This window comes from Talpa occidentalis, unplaced genomic scaffold (genome assembly GCF_014898055.3).
Source record: "Talpa occidentalis isolate TD23 unplaced genomic scaffold, MPIMG_talOcc4v2.1 talOcc4.9, whole genome shotgun sequence".
NCBI lineage: Eukaryota > Metazoa > Chordata > Mammalia > Eulipotyphla > Talpidae > Talpa > Talpa occidentalis.
In genome coordinates, this window is record NW_023605305.1 from 43,625,305 (window position 1) to 43,646,913 (window position 21,609).

At 36.4% G+C, this 21,609-nt stretch overlaps 1 long non-coding RNA gene across 4 annotated transcripts in view; it reads left to right on the plus strand.

Annotated features, from left to right (window-relative positions):
- Positions 1-21,609, plus strand: part of LOC129145153 (uncharacterized) — a 305,992-nt gene that overhangs the window by 261,598 nt on the left and 22,785 nt on the right. For 3 of the 4 annotated variants that reach the window (XR_008550293.1, XR_008550295.1, XR_008550294.1), the window contains one exon: positions 11,662-11,748. The exons of the other annotated variant lie outside the window; for it this stretch is intronic. This is a non-coding gene — a long non-coding RNA (uncharacterized LOC129145153). The remainder of the gene's footprint in view (positions 1-11,661; positions 11,749-21,609) is intronic. 4 annotated transcript variants of the gene reach the window in all.

A 21,609-nucleotide genomic window follows, 5' to 3' on the forward strand; every position in this document is an offset into this window, starting at 1 on the left:
TGTTTCAGGCCCTAGATGATATACCTGGCCATATCCCTTAATTTCCCAAACCAGTGATCTCCAAAGTGCAGATTCTGAATGAATTATTGCCCAACATATACACATGTACCTACTATATTAGAATATCAGAAAGGGGTCAGAATAGCTGGAAAGACTAGAGGGTCTCTATAGAAATCACCATAAAGTGAAGGCAAAGTGTGGCTCAGTGGCTCCAGTTGAACAATAGAGCTTGTCAGTTCTGTGAAAATGTAAGGTTGTGCCTGATTTTCCCCCATGCAACTGAGACTTCCCCACCCCCAACCCCCAAGTACTGAAAAGAAGACTAAAGAATGGAGAAGGAAATGAAATCCTAGCACCTCACAACTGCAGCTACTGCAGAAGCCTGCCAGAAAGAACTGGTCTTGAGCTATAGAAGGTGCCTCACACTCACTACACCCCCACCCTTGTAACTCCCTCCCCCATCTATCTCCCCCACTCCACCTCCCTCACCCACCCTCTCCCCCACCCCCTCCTCTTTCACCCCTGTCAGGACCTCAGAGGGTAGAAAAAGAAAGTCTGAAGGAGGAGGGCAGGGAGGGCAAAGCATCACTGACCTGAAGTGAGAATCATCAGGCCTATCTTCCCAGGCAAGGTTGTTCTCCCACCACCTCCAAGCGGTCACAGAGGGAATAATGGGAGTGTCTTAAAGCCTCCAACCAGAGACCCTAGGGAAGGCACCTATATACCTGAAAAATAGGTGAGATCATTTAACTTGCTGCAGCAAGAAAAAACTCAACTGAGGAAAACATAATCAATGAAATGGATGTTATCGTGACTGTTTTAAGAAGGTTTCCACTAGTGCTCTATGATCTAAAGAGGGTTTAGGGAGGTGGAACCAGTCTGCATACACTGTCTGGAGGAGGGTCAATAGTAATGGGCACATCAGTAATCTTGGTCAGTTGAGATGAGCTAAGCAAACTAAAGCTGTTATCACTGAGAAAGCAGTAGTCACACTGCTTTTCTTCTAGAAAATAGGAAACAGATTCCCATGTGAAAGATGGCCTCCCTGCAACCAGGAGAAAAGAAACATTCTTCAAGGGGTGGTAAAAATAATTCTGATCATCCTTTAGCCTTGCTGTGTAGTTCAGTTATTTTACCACAAGTGCATTACATAGTTCAACTCAATATAAAAGCATATAGGTTGCATCATTTCTTAGGGTCTTTATTACTTCTGAAAACTGCTGTGTCATGCAATTCTTATACAAATTAGTATGCTTTTCTCCTGTTAATCTGTCTCATGCTATTTAATTTTCAGCACAGTTGAAAAACCCTCAGAGAGGAGAGGTAAAAATTTGCCTTCCCTGTGGTACAGCACAATGAGTCATAGGGCAAGCGGATGACTTCTAGGGTCAACATGGAATAGGAAAAGCCTGGAGGAATAAGGAAGGCTCCAGAGATAAGGACAGTAAATTCCAAAGGGAATTAACCAAACAGCACCAGGAGGAGGGGTGACAGGACATTCCTGAACAATAAAGAAAAAGAACTGTAAGATAAGGGCTGAGATGCACAGAGACTTTAAGGCACAGAGCACAGAGACTTTAAGGCACAGAGCACAGAGACTTTAAGGCAGAGTGAGTGAGACCACCTAGAACTAATCAATCACAAAGAGACTGAGGAGGCTGTAGAATAATTAGGGAAGAAGGCATACATTCCCCGAGGCATGACTCCCCTTCAGCTTCCTTGCCCCTTGGTGGCCTGGTTCCACCTGCCTGGGAGATGCACTTTATTTCTGTTCCTTTTCTCCCCTTATAAATTTTTCTTATTTTCAGTTCTCTAAACAAATTTGCCTCATTTTGCTTGCTTGCCTGAGCATCAGCAAAGTTTCTGCTATGGCTTGGTGAGACACCAACCCTTGGTGGTCCATAGGACTCGCACTGCCACTGCAGCCTGGGACCAATTCCTGGCTGGGAGACTAGACCTGAAAACCTGAAATTATGATATAAACAGTACTTTCACTCTCCTAAAAAATCTTCTGCTTTACACATCCATCCCTCCCTCCCTTCAGCTCTTGGCAAGCACTGATATTTTTGCTGTCTCCATAGTTTTGCCATTTCTGGAATGTCATATAGTTGGTGTGTGTTCTTTTGATAGATAAAAAAAAAAATTCTGTTCTCTAAAATTTCTCCAAATAGTAAATATAAAATACTTTTCTAAGACTGTTAATTTGGACGCAATTAGCAAAGTAAAACAGATTTAAAAGAAAATAAAAATATTACAAAATTAGTAAACTGTTAGGCTATGTTTACATAAAGACAAGCTAGCTAAATTACTGCAAAAAAAAATCTTTTTTCATTGTCTACACAGCCCTGAGGAAGCAAAAGCAAAAAGTTAATTATGTTTTAGGCTTCAGTAGGGTATGCTGACTGTCTCCATTATATAAATACAATTTTTTAGATTCCAAATATTTTGCAAAATAAATATTGCCATTATCATTATTTCACAAATGAAGAAATTGATGATCATTGGGTGTATTTAGTTTGTATAGCGTCACACAACAACCAAAGATTATAAGGGTGAATCCAACTCAGGTCTATCTGCTTCTAATTTGATATTATACTGTCTTTTAGTTAACCAGTTTTTCCTGATCTCTTATGTCTATAGATCAATAGCACCTACAAATTCTAGGTTTTTAAATAGTTATTTCTCTAAAAAAGAAAACACATAAAACTTGGTTTCTCTCATCTTTTCCTCCAACCACTGCCTCATTCTTTTGTACACTTTATAGAAAATACCCCACACAGTTCTTTTCTTTCTTCACCTTCCATCCTCTTTTATTTTTTTTTAGGAAGATCAGATATTTTCCATCATAAATTTATTGCAGTATAATTGACATGGTAAATCTTACCTAAAGTGTACAATTTAATAAATTTGACCAAATATACACTTATCAAAATCTATCACTACCATTACAATAATGAGCATCTTCAACAACAAAATATTATTATTCTCTCCACTCCTGATCATGGGTTATATATTTCTACCCCTTTTCATCCCTGGTAATTTTGGGGAAGGAAGTCAGATATTTGTGAATTTCACCTTGTCTCCTGCAGGATATTTTGTATTTGTAAAAATATTTTGAGCCTCCTTCTAGGATACAGTTATGTTACAGGGGTCTAGCTTTTAAACTTTGTGAAAGGAGCACAGATCAGTATTTAGTTTGAAGCTAATTTTACCTCACTAATTAGGCAACAAGCTTTTGAACAATCTATTTGATGTCCTGTGAATCTTAAGGGTTTCCATTCTGGTTGATGAAAACAGCACTATTCCTGTCCCTCTACACGTCTGAAGACTTTTCCCTCTTACCCTTTCATGTAGTTTTTTCCTCTAGACTCAAGTAGATTCCTCATGTGTACTAAGCAGTATGCAGCTGAACACTCATGAGGGGCTCTCTGAAGATATCTGAAGATATTTTCTTTGTGTAGTTCTCTCTACTTAAGTACTGTGCCCTATAAATGCCAGTACTTTGGTCTCCTGGGAATCACAGCTCTTCTCAACTCAAAAAGTGTTCTGTGCTCTGCCTGAGTTTCTCCTCTATGTTATAAGAAATATACATTTGTGTCTGGTATCTGGCATAGATTGTCTAAAATCTTTGGAATTCTGAGTAATTAGAGCATCTTTTGTGATTCTTAACAAGCTCTTTTCAAACATATCTGAGTTGATGTTAACAGTAGTGACTCTTGGTGGACCCATAGTTTGTTGTAGGATGGGTTCTGGTTACTAGAGGAAATATTAGATTAGATTAGATTAGATTAGATTAGAGAAGATTAGATTAGAAGATGACAATTTCAGTTCCTTCAGTCCCATCTCCAGGGAAGAGGGACTGAAGATTTGGTAAGATTACTAGTGCTCAATGAGATAATCAATCATTTATCTTTAATAAAATCTTAAAAAAAACAAACTCATAAATGATAAACTTCAGGGATCTTGCAGATTGGTGAACACACCAAAATGTTGGGAGGTTGGTGCACCTAGAAAAGGCATGAAAACTCTACATTCCACTCTCCATTCTTTTTGATTATTCTTGAATAGTATTTTTATAATAAACTAACAATTGTCAGTAAAATACTTTCCTGAGTTCTGTGAATAGTCCTAGTAAATTATTGATGCTTAGGACACTCCCCCAAATTTATAGTAAACAAGGCAGAAATGAAAGTATTCGATTGGTAGCTGGAGTAGGAAGTGGGCACAGTTTTAAGAAACAATGCTTAAGCTATAGCATTTGATAACTGTGAATAATTAGTACCATAACTGAATGGTAGGACATCCAATTTGTGTGGGGAAATTATAGAAATTTTTGGTGTTAGAAAACATCCAGACTCTCCTTGGACTGTGACCTGAAATCTCCCTTCAAGTGGTAAGACAGGGCAGTCATAATGCTACCCCTTTATTTCAGTCTCTCAGAGATCACTGTCCTTCATAGTTTTATAGTCAATGTATTGAGAACTTTCATCTTTAGTATTTTACCTGCTTTTTTAATTGTTTCATGATGGAAAGTAAGTCTATTTATTGTTACTCCATCTTGTTCAGGAATATAAATGTCTCTTTCTCTGTTAAACATGCACCCAAGAGTTTTCATCCACAGTCCTCATAGATGCCCCTACTCTCTAGCTCACTGTAATCCTCAAAGGCTAATTCTCAATCTTCGTCATATTTACTTTTACATCATTGTTTCATAATTATTTCCTTTTCTTGAAATATTTTCTTAGTTGGCTTCCTGAACACCACATTTTTGAAATTATTTCTTCTCCCTACTGACCATGATGGATTTTCATGGCTACTATATGAATGTACCAAAAACTGGGTGACTTACATCAAAGAAATTAATTCACAGTGGTGGAGACTAGAGTTCCAAGTTCCAGGACTCTGATCTCTGCAACCAAGAGAGAGAATATTTCCTCACATCTTGTGGTTTGTTGGCAACCCTTGACCTTCCCTGGCCAAGTGTTTCTTGGTAGGAATATATCTGATCTCTGTCTGTTGTCACATGATATTATCTTCTCATGTGTAGAGTTCTCTTTATGTCTCTCTCCTTTTCCTATAAGGAACAGCCATATTAATGCCTATTCTAACAATCTCATGTGGATTTAATTGCATCTGCAAAGAATCTATTTCTAAGTAAGCTCATGTATATAGACACTTGGTCCTATGACTTCAACAGATCTTTTGGGGTATTTATTCTCAGTCTTCATACCTCTTCTTTTGTATACTTGCTAATAATCTCACTAGTCCCAAGTCTTTATATATCACCTCAGCATTAAAGAGCCAAATACATCCCTGGTGGCAATTTAAATTTCAAGCTCATATATCCATCTGCACAATCAATATCGCTAACTGAAGGCACTAAAATGAAAATGTTTTGTTTTTATCTGGTCTCCTATCCTGGTGTTTTTGCATCTCACTAAATGACAAGATTATTTCCCTATTGCTCACTCTAAAACATTGGAATCATCCAAAAAGATCTTTAAAATCTCAATCTGTTTTTATCTATTAGTACATACCTCTACCTAATCAATGTTCCTGGCATAAAATAGTTTTGATAACTATTTGTTCAGTGAATGGAAAGTTTCTTAATGTGCATTGAATAAATAGAAATAATAAGGGAATATCATTTAAATTTAAAATCCCTTTATTCCTTAGAGATTAATTCTAATAAGATAGGTACTAAGAGCTCCTTGAGAAGGTGAAAGTTGGCATTAGGAATAGGACGGCCCTTTCTGAGTGGCTTTGGTATTTTTTGATCATAATGATAGTCAGGAAGATGATAAGATAGCACCAGAGCTAAGACTGGCACTTGTTCCATATTATTAAATATTGGATTTTAGTAATGATGTTGGACTTACAACCCTAAATTTGAAATTTTAAAGTAACTGTTAGTTTTTAAAAAATTACAGAAATTTCCAACTCTTGAGTCCTTAGTATTATGTATTTTCCTCAACTTCTGAAAGTTAGTCTCTACTTTTTTACCTATGAAGTAGCTTTTGAGTAATTAAAATTGGCTATGATCACATATTTCACATTAAAATGAAACAAAGACTATAAGCCCTGAATTTATCATTTCTTTCTCTAGTTCTCATATGACAGGTAAGTCTGTGCATTTACTCACCAGACTGCTGCTGTACTCTCCAGCCTGTATTTTACGTATTCTATTTTTCTCCATTTCATTCTCCACATTGCTTCCTAGATTTTCTTTTCTAAAACAGAAATGTCAAGTCACTTACTTGCTTGAAAATCCTTATTGACTGATTAGTCTCTGCTTTTAAGATAAGCTCCAAATTCTTCCTTTATTAGTTATCTGTAACTACATAATGATGTCACTACATGATTGCTTTAATATGACACATGTTTATTATGTCACCAATTCTGTGAGTGAGTAGTACAGGGATACCTGGACTTTCTTTTTCAGGTTTCATAGGGCTGCAGTCAAGGTATAGACCAAGGTTGCTATCATAAGATATGAAGTTTCACTGGCAAAAAATTTTTTCTAAACTCACATGGCGACTGACAAAATTCAGTTATTTGTGGACTATTGGCCAGATACCTCTCTTGGATTGGCCTCAGCTCCTTGCCACACTGACCTCACCATAGCCATATGCTTCCTCAAAGCCAGCAAGAGATCCTTCTCAAATGATGAAGGTTATTACAATTTTAGGTAACATAGTTATGTACATGTTACCAACTTTGCCATAGCATTATGGTTAGAAGTCCTAGACCTCCCTAAACTCAGGGGAGGTGATTATATAAGGGTATGAACATCAGAGACAGTCTTAGAGTCTGTCACTCATATTTATCCAGTCATCTAAAACCCTTGAAGACTAATTTTAAACTTGCTTAAATTTCTTGTGGGCAGCTCCCTGGCCGGGGATCGAACACATGCTACAGTGGCGGCAAACAGCTCCATAGCTTGAGTCTTAACCCCTGTACCACCAGGGAGGCCCTGTTTTACTTTTTAATTATCTTTTTGTAGCTCCCTGTGACTTAATTATACTTCTAGATCTCACTTGGCAAAAGCTTACCCTAGAACTGTGTAAATTTCAACTCTTCTTGGAAATCTTATTGTCCTACCAGGCACAATTTGAATTAACAGAGCCTTCCTCTGTGTTCCTAAATCTTTTTCTTTTCTCCTCCTCTGCCTCTTCCTCCTCTAATAGTAATTTTAATATTAGTACTAGTAATTATGAATAGTTTTTTGTCAAGTACTATTGTAAGTCCATTTTAGGTATAAACTCAGTCATCCTCACGAAGACTGTAGCTTAAGGTAAAATGATGGAAGAGTGATAATATTAGGTGGATGAAATAACTTCTGGAAAAATCATCTGGGGTTGAGAGAATTAGTGCAGTTAGATATGGCACAAAATTTACAAATGTTGGAGTGGAAAGTGAGAAGGAATGGCTAAAAATAAAAATTATCACATAGGTAAGGCCACATCTTTTAACAATCCTGCTCAAATCTCACCTTCTGGAAACATTCTGTAACATACAATGAGTAATAAAAAAAAGCATCCTTTTACTTTTTTCAGCAAAAATAGTGCTGCCATTTCACAATATTTTTAATTGTTCCTGTAATTCTTCTCTGTATGTTTAGCATTCCTTTAAGGATAGAAATAGATATATGCATCTATATACATAGATAGATATGTAGGTTCTATATATACATATACAGATATGTAATGGGTTAGAACTGCCTAACCCATTGTTTCAAAAGAAGAAGTGATCCTTGAGAATAGATATTGTCAATCACATTTCAATGTTGAACAAAATCCTCTAAGGAAACCAGGTTGAAAGAAAGGTAAGCATTTCTTTCACTTATATCTTTCCATATATCTAGATCCAGATCTATCTATCTATCTATCTATCTATCTATCTATCTATCTATCTATCTATCTATCTTTCTATATCTCCATCAGTGTCAACATTTTACTGCTGAGCTAAATCTGCATTACTTGGGTTCAATTGCTTGAATTGTGCTCTTTAGTGTAAAAAGACTTTCCTTATTTCTTTACACATTCCATTTGAGTGTGATTCTCTAATCTCTTTCCCTACATATATTTACTTTTCCCTCCACATCATGCACCAAGCTCCTCCAATTTCCACATGCATATTTAATCAATTTTTCACAGAAAATCTTGCAATATCCTCCAATTTAATAATATCTAGTTATGAAACCATTCATTCCAAGAATGTATTGACATTGAATTCTCCCCTAAGTGAATCTTGTTGGTTTTCTTCCTTAGACATCAATGTGTATTTTTACTTTAAACATAAGAGCTCACTGCAATTCCCTTTGATTTGGTTTCATATTTACAAAATTAAATGTACAGCAAATGTAGCTTTATAAAAATCACCTCTCCCATAAAACAAGATAATGTGAGAGAGGGGGAAACAACATAACAATTAGAAGCAAACTGCCTTAGCATGGTGATGAATTCCTTGTACAGTAGAAATGTATAATCATCAAAGTGTTTTATCTCTGTCTGAAAGCTACATCACATAGGCATGTGTAAATGCCAGTACACCTGCTTGAACATTGAGAAAAGCACAAAGGCTCCATCATTCATTCTTATACTGGGCTCAGTTTTTACCCTGAGGTGCTGTAGGCACTCATGTAGTGCCGCATATTTTAAGACATTCAACACCTTGCATGAGTGTTCCTGTGCCAAAGCAGATTATTCAAAATAATAGCCTGGAGTGGTGCCTGTATACTTCAGAGGACTGCCTAACCCATTGTTTGTTTGAAAAGGAGAGGCAGTCCCTGAGAATAGATATTGCCAATCACATTTCAGTGTTGTACCAAATCCTCTAAGGAAACCAGAAGGTTGAAAGAAAGGTAAGCATTTCCTTGCTAGAACTGCATTAAGCATTCTAACCTAGAAAACAGAAAAACAGCAATAAATAAACAATCCTGAGACTAGAAAGAGAGCAGATTGATAACTCAAGAACCTGGAGATATGGAATTATTTCTTCAAACCTAATTGTTGATTGAAAGAAACAGGGAGAAAGTGAAAAAGAGGAGAGAAAATGTTTTCCTTCCAAACAGGATAACTGAAAAGCTCAGCAAAATATGTTCTTTACCAATTATTTTTGTGATGATTCAGCCAAATGAATTGTTAAATATTTATATTTTATTTTATGATCAAGTTTTAAAAACATAGTAAATAATGTTCTGAGGGGTATGGGAATCTAATAGTAATAGTGCACTTGAACCTCAGCATCTTAAAATTTGTCTCTCCACATCTGAAATATATATACATCAATTTTACTAGACTATAACTTCTAATATGACTATAAATCAGGATTATTCCTCCTCTTCACCTGGAAAATTATATAAAAGCTACAATGAAAAATATGTGATAGTCATTGTCATAGAACCTAGGAAATATATAATCAACAGACATCCAGATGATATAGCTGTAGATATGTCTGTTGGTTATGTGTGTGTGTGTGCGTGTTGTTTCAAAAGCAGTAAAGAACTAAATGCATGTGGAAATACATTAACTGAAGCATAGATGATGGCAAAAAGACTCAGTGGTGGCAGATCTCAGCATACACTGCTAAAATCTGCTTACAGAGGTTAAGGAGTCTCTCTGAAGTTCTAGCGATATGTCCTGTTTGAAATAAAAGAATAAGAAAACATTATTTCACCACAATGGAGAACTGAAGACAAACTTAGAAATTATTAACAAAATGTGAATAAACCCATACTCTTAAAATATATCTCTATAATAATTCTACAGTTGAAAGTAAACTTAAAATGAAATTAAAGAAATATATTAAAAAATGAATGTGCTATATATTCAAATGGATGATACTGCTTAAAGTGTTTCCAAAAGGAAAACTTATAGCCATATAAACAAATATCAATAAATAAAGAAAATGAAGGAAAACAAGTGATTTCACAATTCAACTAAAATTTTTGAAAAATAATAAGGCAAAAAAAGTTAGGAAAGTAATATATAGTGTGGAAAGCAGAATTCTAAAATGGTCTCTCAAGATTTCCTACACTGAGCCTTGACATGGTGAATGCCATGAGCTATCATGTTCTGTTTATGTATTTTACATACCAAAATATTATTTAATAGGTGCATGTAGATTAGTCAGTTCACTTATTATTTAATAGGTACATGTAGATTAGTCAGTTAACTTTGAGTTAATCTAAAGCAGATTATCTTGGCATACCTACCCAAATCACTTAAGATTTTTAAAAGCAGAGAATTTTCTCCATCTGGCAGCTGAAGGGAACATTCAGAGCCAGTAAAAGTGTAAGAAAGATTCTGTGCATTATTGCTACAATTCAAGAGTTAAGGGAATCAAATGGCAAGGACTTTAAAATGTTCCTTAGGTGGGCCTCCCCAGTGGTGCATCGGTTGAGCGCTTGGTTGCGAGGCTGCCTGCAGCCTCTGCAGCGCCGGTTCGATCCCTGACCACTGGGCGAGAGTCCCACATGGCGCGCAGACCTCTTCTGCCTCCCGCTGCTCCCCTCAGCATTGTACTTCGTCAGTCTGCCTGCTCTGCTCTCCACTCTGACTCTGGTAAATTCTCTTGCCCTTCCACGCTTCTGACTGTACCCAGTGCTTGTATAAATAAATAAATAAATAAATAAATAAATAAATCTTTAAAAAAAATAATAAAATGTTCTTTAGAAGCTGAGAATGACCTCTGACTAATAAAACATAAGTAAACAGGTTCCTCAGTGCTATACCCCCAAGAATCTGAATCTTGCTAACAATCATTGAGCATGGAAGGTAATTCCATCCCATAACCTTCAGAATAGAGTCCAGCCCAGCTTGGCCCAGCTGACCTTTAACTTCAGTCTTTGAGAATTTAAGCAGAAAATGCAGGTGAATCTATCTGGGCATCTGACCAACTAAACGATAAATAATGAGTTTTGCTTTGAGCTACTAAGTTTGCTGTGATTTGTTACATGGCAATAGAAAACTTTTAGGAAGATATAATAGAGTTTGATGAGTTAGACAACAGAAAAGTAGAATGAATAAAAAGAACAAGAAAATAAATAAAGCTAGTTCTTGAAAAACTTTACAATATAGATAAATAATGCATAAACTATGCAGGAAAAAAGATAAAGAACAAGTACACATTATTTTGCTTGGGGGCAAAATACTAGATGACAAAGAAATCAAAAGAAACAGAAGATACTACTTTGCAGAAAAGAGGCAGGATAATCTATATTTATATTGTATTGTACATGTATAATGAAATTCTGGAGATTATATAAGACACACTTAACTAAAAAATAACCTAAATTGGAGTGTAAGAGGATACTGAAAACTGAGCTAATGATTGGCAGTTGTGGGATAGTGTACTTATTTATCTATGTATTTTGTTCTTGAGCTATGAAAGTTAATTTCCTTTTAAAAACAATTTACAAAGCAAATAAATACACAAAAATCCCAACACATTCTAAGATTACATTTTTGATCCATGCTGTTGTTGGTATAATTTAATTATATTTCAAGTTGTCTTATTTTAAAACAAGTGCAATTTTTATTATGATGTTCATTACATTAAAGCAATATATGACAGACAAGTAATTGTCAAAGCCTACATACCTTTAAATACCTAGGGAGTATTTTTTGACAATACTTTTTTTTTTTTTAATTAAACAAGGTGTCCTTTGGAACAGCCAAGACAGAAACATTTAGAAGTCTCTTTTCACTCCTCTGTGGAAAGTGTGGAAATGAATAATGGACATAGGTAATTAAAATGAGAGTTTTTGAATTACCTAAGATGACATTCAACAATACCAAGAGAACATCTTTGGGAACATACAGAAAAATCAAAGGTCTTCTTAATAGGTATGGGAAACAGGAAAAGGGAAAAAAATGACTCTTTTATTTAAACATGATGATAATGGTATTCCTTCTAGATTTGGTTCCTTAGTAAGAAAGAAGAGCCTCTTACTATGTGGGGGAGGAAATTACTCTAATACAGTTAATATGGCAGGTTGATAAAAATAAGAAAGGGATATGATTGTCATTGCTTTCATGACTTTTTCTACTAAAATATATCACAGACAGAAGATGGAGGAGGATGTAAATGTCTTTATAATGAATATATGCAGAGACCATATGGTAAAATTGTAGCTCCCAGTTGACATCAATTTTTAGATAGCACTCTAATTTGGAATATTACTGATAACCTAATTTTGGATCTGTTTCAAGTCCATCATCATAATTATCTGCAAAAGAACCAAAGAAATTCATTTTGAAAAAAGTATAAGGTCATACTTCAGTCTGGTGGTTTTGTATGCATTTAAGAGAAATAAATGATACAAGTTACATGATGTGTAATGATACATGGCATGTGAAAGAGATGATGAATATGATGGCATAAGGGTACATGTGATATTTTAAATCTCCTTTTAAAAAAATGGACAGTATCTTTGGGGAAATGATTATATCATAATTTGTGTGTTCTTATGGCGTACATGTACACACTGTTCACATGCACCAACACATACACACACCAACACACACACAAACACACATTTTTTTTTCTCCTTTATTATAGTCAGCAATGGATGCAGGTAATAAAAAGCCAACTCATCTCTACTTACAATAAAGCCCTAAAATAAAGAACAAACCTTATTATACGGACATGAAATTTCAAATGAAAGTATAATTGGCTTGCTGCATTTTAAGACTGCATTACCAAGCTACAACATTATGTTGTAACTTTATTACATACATTTAAATTTGAGCTTATTGTAAAAAGTTTGGTTTCCTTGTCTCTTTCTATCTGCTTCATCACTCAGTTCATCTATTCACACCAACTCCTCCTCCTGACTCCACAAGCAATGTGGAAAAGAGTTTAAATTCTCAAAAAGGTGTCACATGGTCTCCACAAAAATTTTAGCCATATATGGACCTTTACAATTTTGAAAATTTCTTAATATGTAATGATGAATTCTCAGTTAATAATATAATGACTGTTCAGAATGTGAACATGTTCAAGAACATGAGCGTTCAAAGTCTTATGGTTTTGTTTTGAAATGGCCACAATGAGTCAGGAAAAATAAGTTTTAACAAAATACATAGGATAATATTTTGTCCTATGTAAAAGTTTGTCACACATATGTTTAATATATATCCATTATCTATATTTACTGTCATGATATATACTGATCATAGAAGAGCTTTATCATTCTTATCTCATTCCATCCTGATAAAAGATGACTTAAAGCAAAACAGGAAGATTCTATATGAAGAGGATGTGCTTTCCATTCTAAGAGTTATAACCATCTTTGAATGGAAGTTAAACTTGATGCAAATATAGTACCTAGGGAATTGACAATTCAGGATTCTAACTTAAGTTTACTTAATACAGGTTTCGTATTTGGACTGCTTAGATTAAAATTTTGACCCATTTTTCCTCAGCATACCAAACTTCAGCAATTTCTAAACTGTAAAATTAAGATTTTTTTTTTAAAGTTCACATCATTGGATTATTATGAAGATTAAAGGACATGATGCTTACAAAGTATTTTAGTAATAATAGTACACTAATAGCATTAAGTGAGTGATGATTTATTTTCTGGGTACTGTGTAAAACTAATGATTTTTATGAACATAAGAGTCACCCAGGAAAGACCTGAAGTATCATGTCATTTTTTTAAAGATTTAATTATTTATGCATACAAGAACTGGGGTGTAAGCCAGCAGTGCAGGTGGTGACAGGGTATATCAGAGACCAAGTGGAGAGCAGAACAGGCAGATCTACTGAAATACACTGCTGTGGGGAGCAGCATGTTAGGGCCTCCCTGGTGGCACAAGGGTTTAAGTCTCAGTGTTACCAAGCTACCACCAGCCACTGTGGTGACTGAGTTCGATCCCTGGCGAGGGAGCTAACCCACATGGCACAGCAGACCTCTCCTGTCTTGCTGGCTGCCAATGTAAAGATAAGGAGAAAAATAATAAGACAAAGGAAATAACTTGTGGTGAATATACAGCCCTATATAATCTCAACACATACTCATCCCATGAAAACTTTCTCAGATAAAGCCTACAAAATTAAAACAAGCATAAAACATCATAATCTCCCTCTGTTGCTAATATCCCATGTATCTTGTACTCTTACATCTTTGGATATTTGAATATTTGAATCTGAATACCCATCCACTCCCTTCTCAGTGCTCAATCACAATATGACTATAACCAAAATACTCTCCCTACATGACTCTAATTTTCTTAATCATATTTCAGAACTTTTCCTCCTTGAACCTACTAGTTGCCAATCCTTACTTTACTCTCCTACTACCTTTTAAAATAGCATATGATAGACTGGGCTTTTCTTAATTTATTCCTAAGGTCTTAGCTGGTTTTTGCCCTATTTTTTGGAGCCTCTCCGCTTACCAGTCTCCTTAAATAGTGATAATCTTTATAGATAGATCTATGTCCTCTCTTTCAGCCTGATAACAAGAGAAATCTTACTTCCATGTTTCTAAGACTTGCATTTCTACTCAGACATATCTCCTGAGCTCCTAACAAGTCTATACACATAAACCTTCTGAAATAGCTACTTAAAAGTGTCTAAGTGCATCAGAGTCAGTGATTTCAAATGGAATTCTTCCACCACCCCTTGTGCTTTAAAGTTTGTCCAATTGTTACAGGGCAGGGAGAGGGGCAGTCCAAAACCCACAAACCTGCCTATTTTAAATGGATTCTGCCATCCACCACATCAACATAAAACATACAAGACTTTAATGGGAAGGAACTTTAATACAACTAGAAAACAATACAGGAAAGGCAAAAAATCTAGTTTCTAAATCAAGCCCCCAAAGTTACCTGTCCCTTTGTGGGTAAAACTCCATCCAAATGGGATTGGCCCAGAGCAAGGCCCCAAAGCCTGCCACAAGTCTAAAGCATCTTTCAGTGGGGACCCACAGAAAAGGGACAGAAACAACCAGACAAGCCCGGACGGAAAAGAGCAAAATCAAAATCAAGATAAAAGCTGCCATTGTCACCTCCCCATGGGTCTCACCCACATCTGTGTCACCCAGTCCACGACCAAAAGGGAAGATCAGTTTCTACACATGTCTCTAGGCTCCATGTGCCTCCTCTAGGTCTCCTTCTGGCTCCATCCTTCTTCCCTCCTTCTCAGTCTCCTCTTCAGCTTCTTCTCTCCCTGCTCAGCTCCACCCTCCATTTGGATGGGGCAGGGAACCTGGAACCTCCCCCTTTCCTGGGGACCACCCTGTTACACAATGACAAAGGAACTCGTTAAATTGTCGCCACTCTTTGGGTCTCAGACCTGAGGGTAAAGACACATCCTTGACTCCTCTGTATCCTTTATAACCAACATCCAGTCACCACTAAGTCCTAGGTCTCATCTTCCATATTGCCTGTGTCCACATAGCCAGAGTCTAATGACAAATACCCTACTGGATTACTACAAAACCTTGATTCCTCCCCCTTGATTCCTCCCCCTTGCTCCATTCAGGCTTTCTTCAATTATTTTATTTATTTTGTTTATATATTGTTTTATTAAGGTAACATTGGTTTACAACACTATATGATTCAGAAATAAAGGATTCCACCTCTTTGGGTATATGATACCACACTACAGCCGCCACCAAAGATGTCAGTCCTCTACCATAGTGCATTCATTTTCCACCCTTATTCAAACAACCCCTTAAAAATTAAAATCTCTAAGACTCCTTTGTACAAGCTCTTTATTTACTCCCTATAATTTCTTTTATAAATATCAAAATCATTTCACAATTTGACCCTTGCTTACATTTGCAGGTTTATCCTTGTCACTCTTCCTGTGACAAAATACATCTATCTTAACATTTGTTTTTCTCTCCTTTTTTTATTTTATACATTTTTACATCATTTTTCATATTTGCACAATGTATATACTTTCATCTTGGTTATAGTCCCCATATGTTTTTCTCCTCTTTAATTGAACATCATTTCTTTTGTTTTAGAGCTTTTTCACTGGTGGAATTCCCAGCTTAAAACGCCTAGACTTTTCTCTAACCATAAGGCACTCTTGTTATCTTTCTTAGATTTAATGTCATTTAAAAACAAGATGGGGATTTCTATCTCATTAAGATATGTCACAGTCCTCTACCTCCACCCCAACCACCTAGATGGTGGTTTGACATATGCTACTAGATGTTACTAGATGTTCCCATTTGACATATTAGAGCAGACTGTAACAGGATGGTCCCCAGGAAAGGGGAGATTCCAGGTTTCTGATGCTGCAGAGGGCAGGACCTATTTATAGCAGGCAGGTTTGTGGGTTCTGGGGTGCCCCTCACCCTGCCCTATAACAAGAATGCTATTTTTCCACCAATATTCATCATTAATGAATATGGTTTTAACTAGCAGAACTCTCATGTTTAAGTTACAAACATGGCAATTCAGATAACGACTGCATTCCCAGCCTCCTTTTCATCTCATCAAGGCCACACTATTAAGTGTTGTTTATCGGTTGTAAACAGAGCTGATGTATACCACTAAGCAATTATATCCCTATAATGGAATATGGATAAATCCTCAGGCCCTTCCCCTCTTCATAAGATGATAATAAGAACTAAAGCAGCCATCAGGGACCCAGAGATGAAAATCACATATTGCTTCCTATTTTTATGTCCTTTGTATGTGTTTTATCACTGTATTTTTAAGACTTCTCACAACAGCTTAGCCTGCCCTTAGTAACTCTATATTCCTTTTATTTTAATCTTTGCCAATCCTTTTTGAAAGTTATTTGTGTATCTGTCATATCCATATCTTAGTCATCATTATCTTCGTAGTGCCTAACACTGAATTTAGATAGGAATAAACAAGAGTAAATGAATGAATGAAAGCACTTCTATGTGATAAATATGGGGCATGGTGGAACTAGACCTTAATGATGTCCTGATTTTTAGTCCACTGCTCTTTGCATTCCAGAGCATCATTCCATATAAATAAGTGTCCCAGCTACAGCTTGAACTCATAACTTCACTAATCCCACTAATGATACTGGCGTCTGAATACAGTGTGCTCAGTGAAAGTTCCAAATGTTTCCTTATAGAGACTGGGTGATCCAAGCAGTAGAGTCCCTTAAATCAAGGTTCAGAGTGGGCTGTTTCTTGCTGACATTCTACATTTCCTTTTTGCTTTGAGTGAGATTATATAGCATACTGAAATGATACCTTCAGTACTGAATGATTTGGCATTCAAGAAAATTAAAAAAGGCTTTCCTTTATGGTTAAAAGTAAATTACAAAAAAGGGATACTGGCAGGCAATTACTCTGTAAGCTATAGGAATGAAAGGGATTTCACAATGTGAGTAGTTTAGATTCATATAAAGTGAAGAGCTGTTGGCAAGTGGGAAATCACTCAGCAATCTAAAGGAGAGCACTGAGGCTTTGAATGCAAACTCACTCTCCCTCTCTCTCTGTCTCTCCTTCTCTCTGTCTCTCTCTCCCTCTCTGTCTCTGTCTCTCTCTCCCTCACACACACACAAATGCACTAAATGCAGATGTTTCAAAAAAAGGGAAGAAAATATTTAGCTCAAAATGTATTATATTTTCATTTTAAATATATATATACACATTTAAAATAATTATAAATATATATACTGCATATTTGGCATAAAATATTATAGAATTAGAGCTAAAATAAGATCATCTGTACTCTATTGACATTGTGTGATAGAATTTAAAATATAATATAAATATGATGACTTTGGAAATAACCTATTATGGACTGACTTGTGTTCCCCCCCAAATTCACATGTTGAAGTCCTAAACCTCATGGCATAACCCCCTGAATCCTAGTACTTTAGAATGTAATCTTATTTGGAAACAGGGTCTTTACAGTTCATTAAATTAAGATGAGCTCATTAAGGTGCACCCTTCTATAACAAGCTCTAATGAAGTCTTTGTAGAAAGGGGAAATTTGGGCACAGACATGCACACTGGAAAACACTGTGGAAGATAAAGACAGATATCAGAGTGATGAATCTGCAAGCCAAGGATCATCAAAGATTGTCAGAAAACCACCATATGTTAGGAGAGAAACATGGAACAGATTCTCCCTGAGAACTTTGAGAAAGCAGCAACCCTGCTGAGACCTTGATCTTGGACTTTAGTCTCCAGAACTGTGAGATAATGAACTTATGTTGTTTAAGCCACTCAGCTTGAGTACTTTGTCACAGCAGCCCTAGCAAAATAATACTTATCCTGATGATTTTGTGGTTGTTCAAAGTACCATTTTTATTTATTTAATTTTTAATGTCTGAAAGATTCATGGTTAGCTCAGCAGAGCTCTCCAAGGCTATCTTTAGCATTGCTGCTAAGGGGAGACATAATATCAGGAAAATATAAATTTTTAAACTCTTGGCTGGAAGAGGCAAGATGTTACTCTGCAAGAGTCACCCAGTCCAAGAATTATTTTCCTGGGTTAGTGTATATCTTTATACATGTGGAGTCACGCACAACCATGGAGGTCACCATTCACATTTCAGACACCACGGATCTGTGCACTTACTAAAATAATTTTCTGACAATATCAGCACCTCCTCTCCCTCCTATCCTAACAAAATGAATACATTATAATTTTCTGACATGGAAATAAAGGGCCTTTCAGGAGGAATACCTTTTTCTAACCTGAGCAAATTTCATGAGCCTGAAGTTACTCTGGTAGGCCCATTCAAAGCTATTGCTTCAAATCTTGTGCATGCCATCTAAAGTTTTCATGATTTCATTTCTTGAAATTAAATGAGATATTATAAATTGTCAGCTTAAGAGCCACATTTCTATTAGCTATTCATTTAATTTTGCATACTTCCTATTTTGACATGTGGGACAAAGCATGAAATCTATGTGCTTTACATTAAGAGCTAGATGCTTGACTTCTTGTGGAAAACAATCAGAAAATTCTGTTTCTTGGACATTCATTCAGAGCTGGCAAGAATGAGCCAGTGGTGAGTGATAGTCAGATTGTGTTTCACCCACTTCACCCATGTGCTAGAAGCCAGGGCTGATATCAGGTGACATATATCAAGTATTAATATTACAGTCAAGTGAACAAATATATTTCTCTGGATACATCATAAAAGTGGATAAATAAAATAGAAAGGCTGACATTTCAAGAAAGTGAGAGCAGAACAGGTGTCCCATCACTTCACTCTTGTTTGAGGCTCACCTGATCCTGAGGCATTTAGGTTTGAGACCTCAGCCTAAGACATAACATTCTGTTAAAGTACAAACACTCCTGGGAGGAGCTGTCTAGCCTTATCAGACATTAGCACCTTCCTGGGAATGCGCTTATCAGATGCACTACAGCCCCTCAGGCAGGTGGTGAGAGCAATTTGATAAAGGAGAGAAGGGAGGAAAAAGTATCCAGAACCAGATGAGGTCTGGAGAGGTCGTCCCACACTGGTCTCCACATCATGAGGCCTGTTCGCGCTGACATTCTTATGATAACTTTATCTTAAAGTTGGAATTATTTCCTTCTCATATATGGAAAAGAAATCATTTAACATATGTACTGGTCTCCTTAAGCCTTCAAGATTTCAAGCTCCCATCATTAGGTAGAACTCTTAAATAAACACTACAATTGGCCAGCAATATAATAACCCTTACACGAGAGATTTTTGTTTATAACATTAAGTTCTCTATAAATTAATATCTGTTCTTTAAGAATTTGTTACAATACCATGTATACATCGGAACAAATGTATTTAAGGAAAATATATTTATTGAAAATGCAAGCATGTATGTATTCAGTGTATTGGCCTCAATGTGACATAACAGGGAAATTAACCCCAGAATCACATGACCAACCTACCAAGTTGGTTCCACCAAGTTATTTAACTTTTGTGTCTCAATCTTTTTTTTTTTTTTAATTCCTGCCTATTTCCCAGACTTGATGTGAGCACCATAAAAAAACAGTGGGCAGGAAAACATTTTTTTTAAAGATTTATTTATTTATTTATACAAGCAGTGGGTACAGTCAGAAGCACGGGAGGGTGAGAGAATTTACCAGAGCCAGAGGGGAGAGCAGAGCAGGCAGACTGACGAAGTACACTGCTGAGGGAAGCAGCGGGTGGCAGGAGAGGTCTGCGTGCCATATGGGACCCTCGCCAGGCAGCCGGGGATCAAACCGTCGCTGCAGAGGCTGCAGGCAGCTTCGCAACCCAGTGCTCAACTGCTGCGCCACCAGGGAGGCCCAGGAAAACATTTTTAATGATGAAGGACAATTCTGTAAAAACTCCGTCAAGTCAGCTTTGCTAGATTTAGAAAGGTGATATGTGAATAGTGTCCTTGTCTGTGTGTGTGTGCACATAAATGTGCACACATGCGTGATAATTCAACATTCTGAGGTCAGTTCTAATCTGCACGCATGCATATGCAGAAATGGAAACTGAGAGTAAAGACATTTTCATAGTTACATGATTAATAAGGGAAGTCTCAGGTTTCAAATCCAATTCTAGAGGAATTTTCAATGCATAAAAGCAAATCAAAGTTAGGAAGGTTTTCATTTTGCACAATAGTGCTTACAGAGACTAAATAATGAAGAGTTTCAGAAAATGACTGTCTCTCTTGAATATGCAACTTGGGCATGTGGATTATCTTGAATTGAAAGCAGCTGAGAATCAACAGAGGCCGAAAGAAGTCTTCTCAGAGTCTTCCTTATCTAACTAAAAGCAGAAACTCCTGAGAAATGAAGACTGAAATCCTTTCTCGAGGAGAGATTTATGGCCATAAAGAAGATGGAAAGTTGGCACCCAAGTTGAGTCTCTACAAATCTGACTAAAATAACCTTTATCTTCCTTTAGTTTCTCCATCTATTTTTCTTCCCACAATTAACAACTCCTAGAAGTCTCACCCCTCTGTCCTGTACCTGCTCATTCCCACAATTTAGCACCCACAGTGAAAATGGTATATAAGCTGCTGGGACTCTAACCTCTTCTTTGGGTGTTCTTATGCATGTAAAATTAAGAATGTCAAGTTTGAATGCTTTATTTTCTATTATTTTAGCTTTTGCTATTTAATTCAGAATCCCTATTTGAAGAACATAAGAGAATAAATGAAAAGTTTACCTATAATGGCACTGCATATCCTTTAATACAGTTAGGTTAGAAGACTATTGTTGCTTTTTTTTTTTTTTTAATGAGCATTTTCATTATCTTGACTCTGACTAAGTTTGACCTTCATGATACTATTTAGTTTTGTTTATACAAGCACTGGGTACAGTCGGGAGGGTGAGAGAATTCACCAGAGCCAGAGCGGGGAGCAGAGCAGGCAGAAGGACCGAAGTACACTGCTGAGGGGAGCAGCGGGCGGCAGGAGAGGTCTGTGCGCCACTCTCCTCCGGTGATCGAAAGAAGCTTGGCGCAGGTTGATACTTTTAACAAACATAAATATTCCTAATCCAATATAAGTTAAGGAGTTGTACATTTAGCCATAATAAAATATTTTTCAGTCATCAAACTGACAAAAATACAAGGTCATTTAAATCTTGTAAGAGCATAGGAAAACAGGGTTAAACACATTTCATTGTGGATTAAATAGAAATAATTTTAAAAATATGTTGATGTTACTTACAATTGAAAGAA